The sequence below is a fragment of the Spea bombifrons genome, chromosome 4, assembly GCF_027358695.1.
Source record: "Spea bombifrons isolate aSpeBom1 chromosome 4, aSpeBom1.2.pri, whole genome shotgun sequence".
In the NCBI taxonomy this organism is placed as follows: Eukaryota; Metazoa; Chordata; class Amphibia; order Anura; family Pelobatidae; genus Spea; species Spea bombifrons.
Genome location: NC_071090.1, coordinates 13,081,708 through 13,095,546, shown reverse-complemented (window position 1 = coordinate 13,095,546; position 13,839 = coordinate 13,081,708). Strand labels below are relative to the sequence as shown.

The 13,839-nt window shown below is 42.7% G+C and overlaps 1 long non-coding RNA gene across 1 annotated transcript; it reads right to left on the bottom strand.

Annotated features, from left to right (window-relative positions):
- Positions 1-800: 800 nt before the first annotated feature.
- Positions 801-8,252, bottom strand: LOC128492476 (uncharacterized). Its single transcript, XR_008354098.1, has 3 exons — positions 7,627-8,252; positions 1,604-1,762; positions 801-1,001 (listed from the first exon to the last, which is right to left on the bottom strand). It is a non-coding gene; the product is annotated as an uncharacterized LOC128492476 (long non-coding RNA).
- Positions 8,253-13,839: the final 5,587 nt, after the last annotated feature.

Below are 13,839 nucleotides of genomic sequence, written 5' to 3'. Positions count from 1 at the left end.
TACTGAGACGCTTTAAACTGCCGGTAAGACAAAACTATATTTCTGCACCGTGCTGACCGCAACGATAATATTGTCGATATTTTGCACTAATATATCAAAAATTTATCATATTGCTGCAAGCCTATTTGAAATCTGTAAAACACATAGCAGAAAGGATATCGCTGACAGCTGATTTCTAAATGATTTATGATTGATTGGTGAGCTATTTATCGCTCCTCTTTGAACAAGAAGGTAGAAGAGAGAAAATAAACTACTATATCTTTTTTTTTTTTTAAATATTCTTTATTTTCTTATATAAAAGGTATGGAAGACAAACTTACATACACATAATTAAACAAATAAATACGTACAGCAAATACAATCTCATTCCTGACTGAGGCACAATTAAATCTAAGTATTCACACATGTTTAACAGCCAAAAGATTGATAGCCAGGGAATGGAAAAATGATAACCAATTTAATATGTCCCAGTTGACAAATCAACTAAAATTTCAGGTTATAATGGAGAAGGAGGTCTCCCAAATTTTGTATACTTCATTTAAAAAAAACCAAATATGGGAAAAATGCCTCCAAATAATAAATAAGATAAATTAGGCAGCCAAATCCTCTTTGCATAGACTTACCTCTTTTCCTTCTCTCCATGACCCAATACCTCATTGTCTTTTTTTTTTTTTTTTTTTCTTCTGTTTTGTATTTGCTGTACGTATTTATTTGTTTAATTATGTGTATGTAAATTTGTCTTCCATACCTTTTATATAAGAAAATATAGAATATTTAAAAAAAAAAAAAAAAAAGATGTATTTTGGCAAATGTCAGACAAGAGTTTGTGTTCTTTTTGTTCGTTTTCTCCATTTGTAGATAATGGCTCTCACAGTGCTTTGCTGGAGTCCCAGAGCCTTAGAAATTGCTTTGGATGATTCCCAGTTGTTTCTTCTTTGCTCTTGAGTTTCTTCAGATTGTGGCATCATGTGCTGCTTTCTAAGACCTTTAAGCCTACATCACTTTGCAAAAAACATTCTATTTAATTGATATTTAGATTCAACAGGGCTGGCAGTAATCATGTCTGGGGGTGTCTAGTGAAATTGAACCCAATTATCATTTAAATTTGGTTAATTAATTGATTCAATAAGTAAGGGGGCAATAACATGGAGGATGTGAAATAAAGTAAAAAAAAAACCCCGATGTTTTAATTTAGGTACAGAGGGGGCGGCAGCGGACCCAGCGGCAGCGGCGTCGGACCCCGCAGCGGCACCCCCTGGAGTGTGTTGCCCTGTGCGGTCGCACGGGTCGCACACCCCAAAGGCCGGCCCTGGTCCCATTATTAGCTGTCCCACTGTGTCAGTCCCTCCACTAGCTCTGCATACCCTCTGAAACTAAATTTAAAATGTGGCCCTTTACCTATAGCTTGCTCTGACTCTTTCTCCTGGCTCACATTGTATTGATGACATCAGATGTATCTCAACATTTCAATCTTATGCCCCCTGAGCCAGAGGTAAGTTATGAATTTGGTTCCTACTGTTTGTGATTTTCGTATGTCTCTTGGTAAGGTAAACCTGCAGTATTTCAATGGCTATATCCCAATCATACCAAAACGTAACGTTACCTTCACATTCGCTATTGTGTCACATGAATCAATGGATGCAGCTTTTAGAGGAGCTATGAGGGTAGCGGCGTCTGGACTGGACGACTTCAAGTAATGAGAGACCTCGTCTAACAGCTCTTCAGGAGATGAAGGCACCGGAAAACCAAGATCTTCAAGCAGCTATATGGAGGAAAATTCAGCCAGTGTTTAATATGTTGCACCTACAACATAATTACATTGAATGTTACATGTGTTGATATTCAACGTACTCTACTCAATATACTTTTGTAACTAAATATACATACTGTTTTGAAATAATTCTTGAATGATAATAAATTATTATTAATTGTTGCTATGGCAATAGAATTGTTTAATTCCCAATGTATGTAGTCCATTATGGCTACGGTTCTCAATGCCAATGTAGAGTTCTTCTGTGTATGTCCAGGCATGAAGGGTCTTTTTTGTGGCCCCTAGTGGGTGGGGGTCCGACCTACTTATACATTGCGGGTATTTTCTTACATTACATTGGGACCTACTTTCATTGGAGGACACCATATTTTCTGGAGTGACAGCTGGCATTCTTCTGGTCCAGGCAGAGCTGTAGCAAGGGTGAGGCGAGTGAGGCACTCGCCTTGGGCGCACCTGCGAGGGGGCGCACAGCCGCCCAATCAGAAGCTGCAGGTCTGCTTGGGGAGATCACGGACAGTGGCATTTCTATATGGGAGAGGGCGACCGGAAAGGCCCCCTCCCCTGTGCCGGTCTTCAGGGGACTGCACGATTGTGCTCTCCCCATCCAGCCCTGCTCATCAGGCGCCCCCGTGGGCAGTGCGCACCCAGGCACCATCAGCACTGGTCTGGGGTGGAGGTGCCCGATGAGCAGGGCTGGTTGGGGATATCACAATCCCCCTCAAACCGGCCCAACATTTGACAGACCTCACGCTCCCTATTCAGACCTCGTCTTCCGTTCTCCCTAACCACTATGCGACGGCAAATGATGCAGAGCTCCGGGATATGATGTCAAGCAGAGGCCTGGAGTGACAGACCTCGAGCTCCCACCACAGGATGGAAGATGAGAAAAGTAATAGATGGGAGAAAGGGCTGTGTATAGATGTGTGTTCGTAAGCTGGTGTCTGTGTGAGGGCTGTGTATATGTGTGTGTTTGTAAGCTGGTGTGTGTGTAAGTGCTGTGTATGTGTGTGTGTTTGTAAGCTGGTGTGTGTGTATGGGCAGTGTGTGTGTATGTGTATGGGCAGTGTGTGTGTATGTGTATGGGCAATATGTGTGTGTGTGTGTATGAGCAGTGTGTGTGTGTATGAGCAGTGTGTATGGGCAGTGTGTGTGGGCAGTGTGTGTGTGTGTGTGTGTGTGTATGGGTAGCGTGTGTGTGTATGGGCAGCATGTGTGTGTATGGGCAGCATGTGTGTGTCTGTGTGAATAGGCAGTGTGTGTGTGTGTGTGTGTATGGGCAGTGTAGGTATTTCTGTGTTTGTAAGCTGGTGTGTGTGTATATGTGTGTGTGTAAATGTAGGGGAGTGTGAGGGCAGTGTATGTGTATACACGTGTTAAAGGGCAGGTGTGTGTTTGTAAGCTGGTGTGTGTGCGTGTGTAAGGGCAGTGTAGGTATTTGTATGTTTGTAAGCTGGTGTATGTGTCTATGCATATTAATGGGCAGGTGTGTGTAAGGGCAGTCGCGTGTAAGGGCAGTGTATGTGTGTGTTTATGGGCAGTCGTGTGTAAGGGCAGTGTATGCGTATATGTGTGTTTATGGGCAGTTGTGTGTAAGGGCAGTGTATGCGTATATGCGTGATAATGAACAGGTGTGTGTAAAGGCAACGTGTATGTGTATTTGTGTGTTTATGGACAGGTGTGTGTAAGGGCAGTGTAAATAAAACAACCTCTGTAAAAAAAAAAAATTGCTAGGGGGTGCAATTTTCCATTGTTGCCTCGGGTGCAAAAGGGCCTAGCTCCGGCTCTTGGTCCAGGTGCCACAGAAGGGCACCATCTGTCACCCAGAAATGTTGAAGTAGGTCTGATCGCCCATACTACATGTAGCACTATATGTGTCTCATAGACAGAACCCAGTGACTCCCTCTTGGATGTTCGGGAAAGTGTCACCAGACTGCTTTGAAGTATTCAGTAGCTACCAACAGCACTCAGGTTAAAGATCTCGCTAATTACTTATCGTTAAATGCTGCTTATTACTCAAACCGTGTCATAAGCATTCAAACAAAGAAAAGGAATCCCAGCACTCCAAACAGCTTCCAGTCTCTAGGACACTTTATTAAGCGAAAACAAACAAAAGCAACGTTTCGGCCAAACAGGGCCTTTGTCAAGCTGTCATAAGCAGACACACAGCGTTCACAGGTGCTCCCCGATCCACCCAGAACTGGTTTACGTTCCTCCTACTCCACAGGTAGCTATGATTTTAGATAATCTACTATTGGACAGAACATAAAAAAACCTAACATGGCAAACATTCGTAAATCTAAATATGTCAGCGTCCGCAGAGCAGGGTGAGAGACAAGGAACGTTCCCTCTCTCACCCAAACGTCCAATTTTGCACCAAAGAATGAATGAGCCCCATAATTCTTGTAAGAGCCTAGCTGGGAACTCTTAAGGTTTGACCCGGAGTCCAGTGGCGGAACTACCGGGGTCGCAGGGGTCGCGACTGCGACCGGGCCCCGGCGGCCCAAGCCAAGGGGCCGCCCGAAATCTTTTTTCCGTTTTTATTTTTTTTTAAATAAGGCAGGGGCGTCCAACATGCGGCCCGAGACCTCAAGGTGCGGCCCGCGTAAGATCGGCAGCCAGGGCAACCGATCTTACGCGAGCCGCACCTCAAGCCCTGCTACTTACTTGTGGGAGGGTCTTCTGGACTGCACAGAGGAAGCGGAGTTCAAGTGACATCCTACTTCCTCTGTGCTTTAGCAGAGAAGGCAGTGGGAGGCCGCGCCCCCTGCTGAAGTCTGTAAGCGGCATCGAGGAGCTGCAGTGCAGGTAAGGGGGTGGGGAGGGTGTTTGAATGAGTGTGTGATTGAGGGAATGAATCTGTGAATGAATGATTATATGAATAAATGAGTGTGTGTGTGTGTGTGATAGCATGGATGTGTAAGTGCTGGAACCTAGGCATGATGGGACTGTGATTGCTGTTAGCAATCACACTCCTATCATGCCAAGTCAGCCAGTACATGCTGAAACCTGGCTAGCTGCCCCCCTTGTGTATTGATGCTGCCAGCAGTATGGGGTCTGCACATCACTTACAGCCACCCTGTACCAGCGTGTATTGGCTGACTTGGCATGATAAGAGTGTGATTGCTAACAGCAATCACAGTCCCATCATGCCTAGGTTCCAGCATTTACTGGATGGATGTGTAAGTGCTGGAACCTAGGCATGATGGGACTGTGACTACTGTTAGCAATCACACTCCTATCATGCCAAGTCAGCCAGTACATGCTGAAACCTAGCTAGCTGCCCCCCTTGTGTAGTGATGCTGCCAGCAGTATGGGGTCTGCACATCACTTACAGCCACCCTGTACCAGCATGTACTGGCTGACTTGGCATGATAGCGAGCCTAGGTACCATCATGCCTAGGTACCAGCATTTACTGGTTACCTGGGTTGCCAGCATTTACTGGTTGCCAAGTCATATTGCTAATTTTGTCCAGTTGTGTGTTACCTACTTTTATTAAAAATGTGAGTTTTTATTATTATTTTTAAAGGTGGGGGTCATTTTCGGTTTTGGCTAAGTGAACCCTGAATGTTTTGGTCCAGAATTTTCATTTTAGTTCATCCCTAGAATAAATCTAGGGAATCCTGAATTTGTAGTCGCAAAACTTTCTAGGCCCAGAAATCAGTGAGAGGAAGAGGAAAGGTTTTGTGTCATTTTACTTTATTTTAATCTGCATATTTTATTAAAGGCCATATTTTTTGTCACAGTGAAAAATGAGTGCGGCCCGCGCACGTATACAATTCTGATGAAGTGGCCCACTGCAGAAAAAACTTGGACACCCCTGGATTATGCCCTTTGTACATGCGCCCCTTTTTCTTTGATTTTTTTACAGATATGATTCAATATGTAAATTGAATTTGTTGAATTTGTTGAAAAAAAATTGTTGGGTAAAAATCATGTTTTTTTTTGGGGGGGGGTGAGGGGGTGAGGGGGTGAGTGGGCCCTTAACAGATTCTCGCACCCGGGCCCTGAGGCGTCTAGTTACGCCCCTGCCGGAGTCCGTGGTTTGTTGCCCAAATATCAGCGTCTCCGGATGAAGGAGTAAAATCTCCAGATCACACGGTCTGGAACTGACTCTGTCCTATTCTACACTGCTGTGATCATACATAAGACCCCTACTTGGTGCTTTTGATACCAGTATGTTATGGATGATATCCCTGCTTGAATGCAGGTGACTCAGTTAAGCGCATCTTTAAAAAAAATGACAAGTCTTACAATTTGGCAAATCACTCCAAAGAATCTTCTTGACGTGCTATTAAAGGGTTAATACCTAAATAGTTGCAGTCAGCTGACTAAAGAAGCTCTCCAAGGTATGCCTAACTGGCACTGATGTCACGTCTGATGGTTCAACTGATCTGAGGCTATCAGAGATGAGTCCAGTCTTGGACATGCGCCTCTACCTCCGTCATTCCCCCTCTCCATCTAAGAAGGTTCTGCACTTTAATGCATTGCTGGGCTCTGGGCAGACATTTCAATACCTGAAAGACCCTCTAAGCCCAATCTAATGGTAGGAGGGCACAGATCAACCACCAGTACAAATATTTTAAGTAACAAAAAAGGTTTTTAGGTTCCATTCTCGGGCATTCCCTTTCGGGTTGCGTCACTGCTGACGTAACCCGGAAGGTCATCGGAGGACAGGATATCCCCTGTGGGGATATCCTGCCCTCCGATGAGGCACAGAGACGCTGCGATCTCTATGCAGGTCTGTGAGGACCTGCATAGAGATCACAGTGTGATCGGTGCAGGGGGATCGCGGGGAGGGGAGTGAGAAACCATCTCTCTCACTCCCCCTCCCGTCCTGTAAGAGAAAAGCAGAAAAAAAAAGTTAATTCATTTAAAAAATAATATTAAAAAAATCATTAAAATAATAATATAAATACTAATAAAAAAATTATAATGTGAGCTGTGATGTCATTGTGACATCACTGGCATGTTCAGGAGGTCCCTAGGAGGACCTCTAACCATTTCTGTGTAAAAATAATATATAAAAAATAAAAAAAATGTAAAAAAAAATTAAAATTAAAAAAAAAATAAAAAAAAATATATAAAAAAGGATAATAAAAAATTTTATTAAAAAACCTTACTTCCCATTGCCCTAGCATAACATCTAGCGAGTATAACCCTTCTGCCTCCGTTCACAACCCCCAAACCCGTTAAGCCATAGGCATAAAAATTATACAAAATTGTACACCTTATAGTATGCTCCCTGGTGCTGGGAAAGTCTGGAAAATCTATATAAATTAGGTATTTCTGAAATCAGGACACCTGAATTAATAAAATTGGAGCGGATTTTCCATCACTTTACCTAATTTTGTGAGGATTCAGAGGGAAAATTTTAAAAAAAATGAGTTTATTTTTCTAATCTTCGCTAGTTTTTACTAAATTTGTCATTCTAAATTTTCAGCTAATCATCCAACTATGGTATCAAACGAAAGCTCTATCTCTCCTTGAAAAAACAATATATAGTTTATATGGGTACACTATTCACAGGAAAAGAGAATCATCGCTAAACCGACATACCCCAAAAATGGCAAAATTGCTCTGGGCTTTGAGGTACCAAAAACCCCTGGGATTGAAGGGGTTAATGTATGATGACGCTATATACAACAATAAATAATAATAATAATCATACAACAGGCCATTAAAATACAGAAACGCATTGATAATGATCACTGTCCACAATTTTACAGAAACTCAATATGAGTTAATCCCGGTATATAATAGCAATGATCATATATAATGTGATATATGATCTACTCTTATATCATCATGAGGATCACATATAGACATTTAAATGGCACCTCCTACAGAAATTCACCCATCGCAACTCCTCTGGAGGCCACTTTTGCTGCCTCTTCGTGGTCCTGGAGTGAGAGCAGATCGCGCAGGTCGCTTCTCACCCTGTTCAGTCTGGTTTCGCTCTGCAGGCACTTCTCCAGCAAGTTGCATAAAAGGGTGTTACATTTCAGCTCCTGGGCACCCCTGGGCTTCAGCTTCTGCTTGCAAACGTGGCACCTGTCCACTGCTGGCCCCCGCAAGCACCTTTTGCAGAAAGACTGGCCGCATCTTACAGTTACAGGGTCCCAGAGGGCCTGCTGGCAGGAGAGGCAGTTAAAGACATCCATGGGTCACAGGAGGGTAACTCTCCACCCAAGAACAATAAAGCCGAGAGCATAAAACAGCACAGGACGGGTAATCAGAGGCTCATATTATACAAAGTCTATAACCTCCTCCGCACAGCAGCTGATGAGGGGAGTCCTTGCCCCGGCATCAGTGACAGCGAGCAGCTGATCAGAGTCCTATAGGTGGGGAGAAGAGATGTCACGGAGCTCCTCTTCTGACGGGGTTAGATCCTTATGGATGGGCGGGCAGACCCCGCTTGGCACGGAGCGGATCCGGACTCCGGCGGAGACAAAGTGGGAAGAAGAAGAAGCACAAAAAGCCCCTGACAGAACATGTGCGGCAACATTACAAAAAGTGTGTGCTCACGTGACCGGCAGGGGTGGCCTCCCATTGGCTGTCTCTGGGCTGCCCTCCCTTGTTGTGAAACAGCCCATGTTTTTGGTTTCATAAGGGCTGCGATGAGGAGGGGGGCAGGCGCAGGCTGTTTACATGTGTGTGGGGAAGCCAAACATGTGCAGGTGTTACAGGAACATGTATGTATACAGTGCACTCTGGGAGAATATATATATATATATATGTATATGTATATATATATATATATATATATATATATATATATATATATATATATATATACATACATAATATACATATAAATGCCAGATTATTCTTAACGGATTTTTCGGTTTTTCAAAATCAACGCTTTTCAGCCCATCTAGCCTGTACATTATTCCTGATGTAGAGACTCAGAATTTAATCAGTCGTTGGTCTTGTCTGAGAATCATGACCTTTATGTCGTGCATGCTTAAATCCCTTCAATGTATTAATATCTACCACTTCTGATGGGAGGCTGTTCCATTTATCTACTGCCCATTCAGTAAAGTATCTCACTTGGTCCTTGTAATTCTTTTATATTCAAGCTTATGCCCGTTGCATTTATGTTTAAACACTCCAGCCATCGCATGCACTTTAACCCCTTCAATCCCAGGGGTTTTTCGTACCTCAATGCCCGGAGCAATTTTGCCATTTTTGCGGTATGTCGGTTCTGCGATTATTCTCTGTTCCTGTGACTAGTGTACCTATGTAAACTATATATTGTTTTTTTCAAGGAGAGATAGAGCTTTTGTTTGATACCATAATTGGATGATTAGCTGTAAATTTAGAATGAGAAATTTAGTAAAAACTAGCGAAGATTCTAAAAGAAAACTATTTTTTTTACATTTTCCCTCTGAATCCTCACAAAATTAGGTAAAGTGATATCAATTCAAGTTTGAAGTGACATCAATTCAAGTTTATCAATTCAGGTGTCCTGATTTCAGAAATACCTAATTTATATAGATTTTCCAGACTTTCCCAGCACCAGGGAGCATACTATAAGGTGTACAATTTTGTATAATTTTTATGCCTATGGCTTAACGGGTTTGGGGGTTGTGAATGGGGGCAGGAGGGTTATACTGGCTAGATGTTATGCTAGGGCAATGGGAAGTAAGGTTTTTTCATTATTTTTTTATATATATTTTTTTTACTTTTTGTATTTTTTACATTTTTATTGTGTTTTTTATATATTTTTTTTACACAGAAATGGTTAGAGGTCCTCCTAGGGACCTCCTGAACATGCCAGTGATGTCACAATGACATCACAGCTCACATTATAATTTTTTTTAGTATTATTTATATTATTATTTAAATTTTTTAATATTATTTTAAATAATGAATTAAAGTGTTTTTTTCCCCAGCTTTTCTGTTTCAGGACGGGAGGGGGAGTGAGAGAGATGGTTTCTCACTCCCCTCCCCGCGATCCCCCTGCACCGATCACACTGTGATCTCTATGCAGGTCCTCACAGACGTGCATAGAGATCGCAGCCGGAAGCTGTTACAGGAGATCGGACAGCAGAAAGCCGGCTTCTGCTGTCAGTGGGGAGTCCAGGCTGTCAAACGACAGCCTGATCTCCCATGCAGCGGCAGGGATGTGTCCCTGGCGCTGCAAGAAGGGCTGGACGTACCGGGACGTCCATAGGGGTTTCTTAATAGGCGTTTTTTTGGACGTCCCGGTACCTCTATAGGGGATTGAAGGGGTTAATGTGTATGAAACCTGCGGGGTGCACTTAATTTGTCATAGTGTCCCCTTTTAGATGCATTAGCAGAATCACCCCATATGTATCTGCCCTTTCCCTGCCCAGCAGTTATTTTCAGTGCAAGAGGTGTGCTCGGCCAAATGCGTCTCCCTATCCAGCTTCAGCACCGGCGTGGCTTTCATAAACCCCCCTATGCGCATGCGCAGAAAGAGCTCCTATTGATTTCAATGGGATTTGTTTTGAGCAACTGATTGGCTGCTTGAAGGAAAACGTCTGTGAGTTCTCTCAAGTAAAACATTATATACAATTATTTTATTTGCTGTAAGTAAAAAGCATACAGTTGTTTTAGTGACTTCGAGACGTGACTAGGTCCGCTTGCCCTGGGTTAGGATGAACCATGAGCTTTTATCACCCCTCCTGAATGATTGATCATCCTTGACCACCAGAGACCCCCAAACAGCCCTCCACCTCTTATGTAGGGGTGGTAAAGGAACAGTACCAAATTCTAAGAAGTTTTGATGAGCTTTATTTTGTTGCGCTCTAAATCCACAAGAGGGAATAGTGGATACAGTTCACACAATTTACATTTTTATTGAGTGTATAAAAGGATTTAGTTTGATGGATATCAAAAATATGTAAGCTAGAAAGAAAAAATACAGTATTTGGGGACTGCACCCTAATAGACAATAGAAATAATGTGATTGTTAAAAAATATCTAAATAACTGTTTGTTTTCGTAATTATAAGATCAATAAAATGTTCAACATGCTATACTTTGCGACTGGAGCAAGAAAGTCAAAGGGAGATCACGTTGTGATGTCACACTAGTCACCCCTAGTAACTGCTGCAACATTCTGTTTGTGCTCAGTCACATCTCAGTCTCTGACAGATCTTCACACCTACACCCTTGGAGCTGATACTCGTCTTCACAGCACAGAAATCCTTGGATATGGGTGAGAGCTTGGAGGTTTACTACTTAAAATCTGACTTTTAGATTTGAGGGTTGTAGTTAGAGAGGTTTTAGTTGTATAGTACTACTACTCATGTGCCATTTGCTGAGGCCTCGTGTCTCAACAAAGGGGATGGACATCGATTCTATTCTTCATAATTTTGGGCTTCTAAAGAGCTTCTGATGGATTAGCCAAGTGACTCATGTAACATTTGTTATAGAATGGGAATTGTATCTATTTCATTGTTGCTGACCTTGAAATTTGGGGGTTCTAGCTAAGGAGGGTCCACATGATTAGAACCACATCTCGTGTACCATTTGCTGGAGACTGGTGACTCTGCAAAGGCTTTCAAGATCATTTTCATTTCTGCTGCCCACGAGCTTTGGGTGTTCTAGCTAAGGAGGTCCTAATTGATTAGAGCAGCAATTAGTGTACCATTTCTTGGAGACTAATGCAGCTACAAAATGGATCAAAAACCATTAGGTTTGGTGGTTCTAACTAAGGAGGTTATAACTAGACTTGAGTGCCAGCATGGAACAGGAATGTCATAGAGAGATCACGTTGTGATGTCACAGTAGTCACCCCTAGTAACTGCTGCAACATTATTTTTGTGATCAGTCACATCTGAGTCTCTGACGGGAAATTTCCCGGTGGGACGGCAGGTCCGTGGGCTGGGCGGCCAGCAGACTAACACTGAAGACGGCATTGGAGACCTCCCCCGGCACCTGGGGCGGGCTGGCAGGGGGGCAATTGTCCCCCCAGGCTGCCCCGAATCTAATCTTTTTTACTTTATATGGCAAGCCGATCCAGCTTGCCATATTACATTTTAAAAAAAGTGTTAAAGTTGCTCCGGCCGGCGGCATCAGCACGCATCGGCCGTTTCGATTACATTCCCAGCAACCTGATGGCTGCATAGTGATGGGAGCTGCGTGAAGGGTGAAAGCTCCGCCCCCTCGCACTCAGACTGCTGCAGCACCGGATGTCGAGTCAGTGACATCCTGTCAGGATAGAGAAGAGAACAGTGTGCAGCTACCAGAGGATGGAAGTCAAGAGAAGTAGAAGGGGGGGACAGAGTGGCAAGCCTGGGGGCAGATGTGCATATATATATATATATGTGCATGTATCTATTTCATTGTTGCTGACCTTGAAATTTGGGGGTTCTAGCTAAGGAGGGTCCTCATGGTTAGAACCACATCTCGTGTACCATTTGCTGGAGACTGGGGACTCTGCAAAGGGTTTCAAGCTAAGGAGGTCCTAATTTATTAGAGCAGCAATTAGTGTACCATTTCTTGGAGGCTAATGCAACTACAAAATTGATCAAAAACCTTCTCCACCCTAATAGACAATAGAAATAATGTGATTGTTAAAGTAATATCTAAGTAACTATTTGTTTTTGTAATTATCAGATTAATAATATGTTCAAAATGCTATACTTTGCGACTGGAGCAAGAATGTCAAAGAGAGAACACGTTGTGATGTCACAGTAGTCACCACGTGAGAGTGAGAGCTTGGAGGTTTACTACTTAAAATCTGACTTTTAGATTTGGGGGTTGTAGTTAGAGAGGTTTTAGTTGTATAGTACTAGTACTCCTATGCCATTTGCTGAAGCCTCGTGTCTCAACAAAGGGTATGAAGATCCATTCTGTTCTTCATAATTTTGGACTTCTAAAGCTTTTGATGGATTAGCCAAGCGACTCATGTAACATTTGTTATAGACTGGGAATTGTATCTAAATCTATTCCATTGTTGCTGACCTTGAAATTTGGGGGCTCTAGCTAAGGAGGGTCCACATGATTAGAACCACATGTCGTGTACCATTTGCTGGAGACTGGTGACTCTGCAAAGGGTTTCAAGATCATTTTCATTTCTGCTGCCCACGAGCTTTGGGTGTTCTAGCTAAGGAGGTCCTAATTGATTAGAGCAGCAATTAGTGTACCATTTCATGGAGACTAATGCAGCTACAAAATGGATCAAAAACCATTAGGTTTGGTGGTTCTAACTAAGGAGGTTATAACTAGACTTGGGTGCCAGCATGGAACAGGAATGTCATAGAGAGACACATTGTGATATCACACTAGTCACCACTAGTAACTGCTGCAACATTCTTTTTGTGATTAGTGACATCTCAGTCCCTGACAGATCTTCACACCTACACCCTTGGAGCTGATACTCGTCTTCACAGCACAGAAATCCTTGGATATGGGTGAGAGCTTGGAGGTTTACTACTTGAAATCTGACTTTTAGATTTGGGGGTTGTAGTTAGAGAGGTTTTAGTTGTATAGTACTACTACTACTGTGCCATTTGCTGAAGCCTCATGTCTCAACAAAGGTTATGAACATCCATTCTATTCTTCATAAATTTGGGCTTCTAAAGAGCTTCTCATGGATTAGCCAAGCAACTCCTGTAACATTTGTTATAGACTGGGAATTGTATCTAGATCTATTTGATTGTTGCTGGCCTTGAAATTTGGGGGTTCTAGCTAAAGAGGGTCCTCATGGTTAGAACCACATCTCGTGTAACATTTGCTGGAGACTGGTGACTCTGCAAAGGGTTTCAAGATCATTTTCATTTCTGCTGGCCTTGGGCTTTGGGTGTTTTAGCTAAGGAGGTCCTAATTGATTAGAGCAGCAATTAGTGTACCATTTCTTGGAGACTAATGCAACTAAAAAATTGATCAAAAACCTTCTCCACCCTAATAGACAATAGAAATAATGTGCTTGTTAAAAAATATCTAAATAACTATTTGTTTTTGTAATTATCAGATTAATAATATGTTCAACATGCTATACTTTGCGACTGGAGCAAGAATGTCAAAGAGAGATCACGTCACAGAAGACACCAAAAGTAGCTGTTGCAACAGTCTCTGGCAGATCTTCACACCTA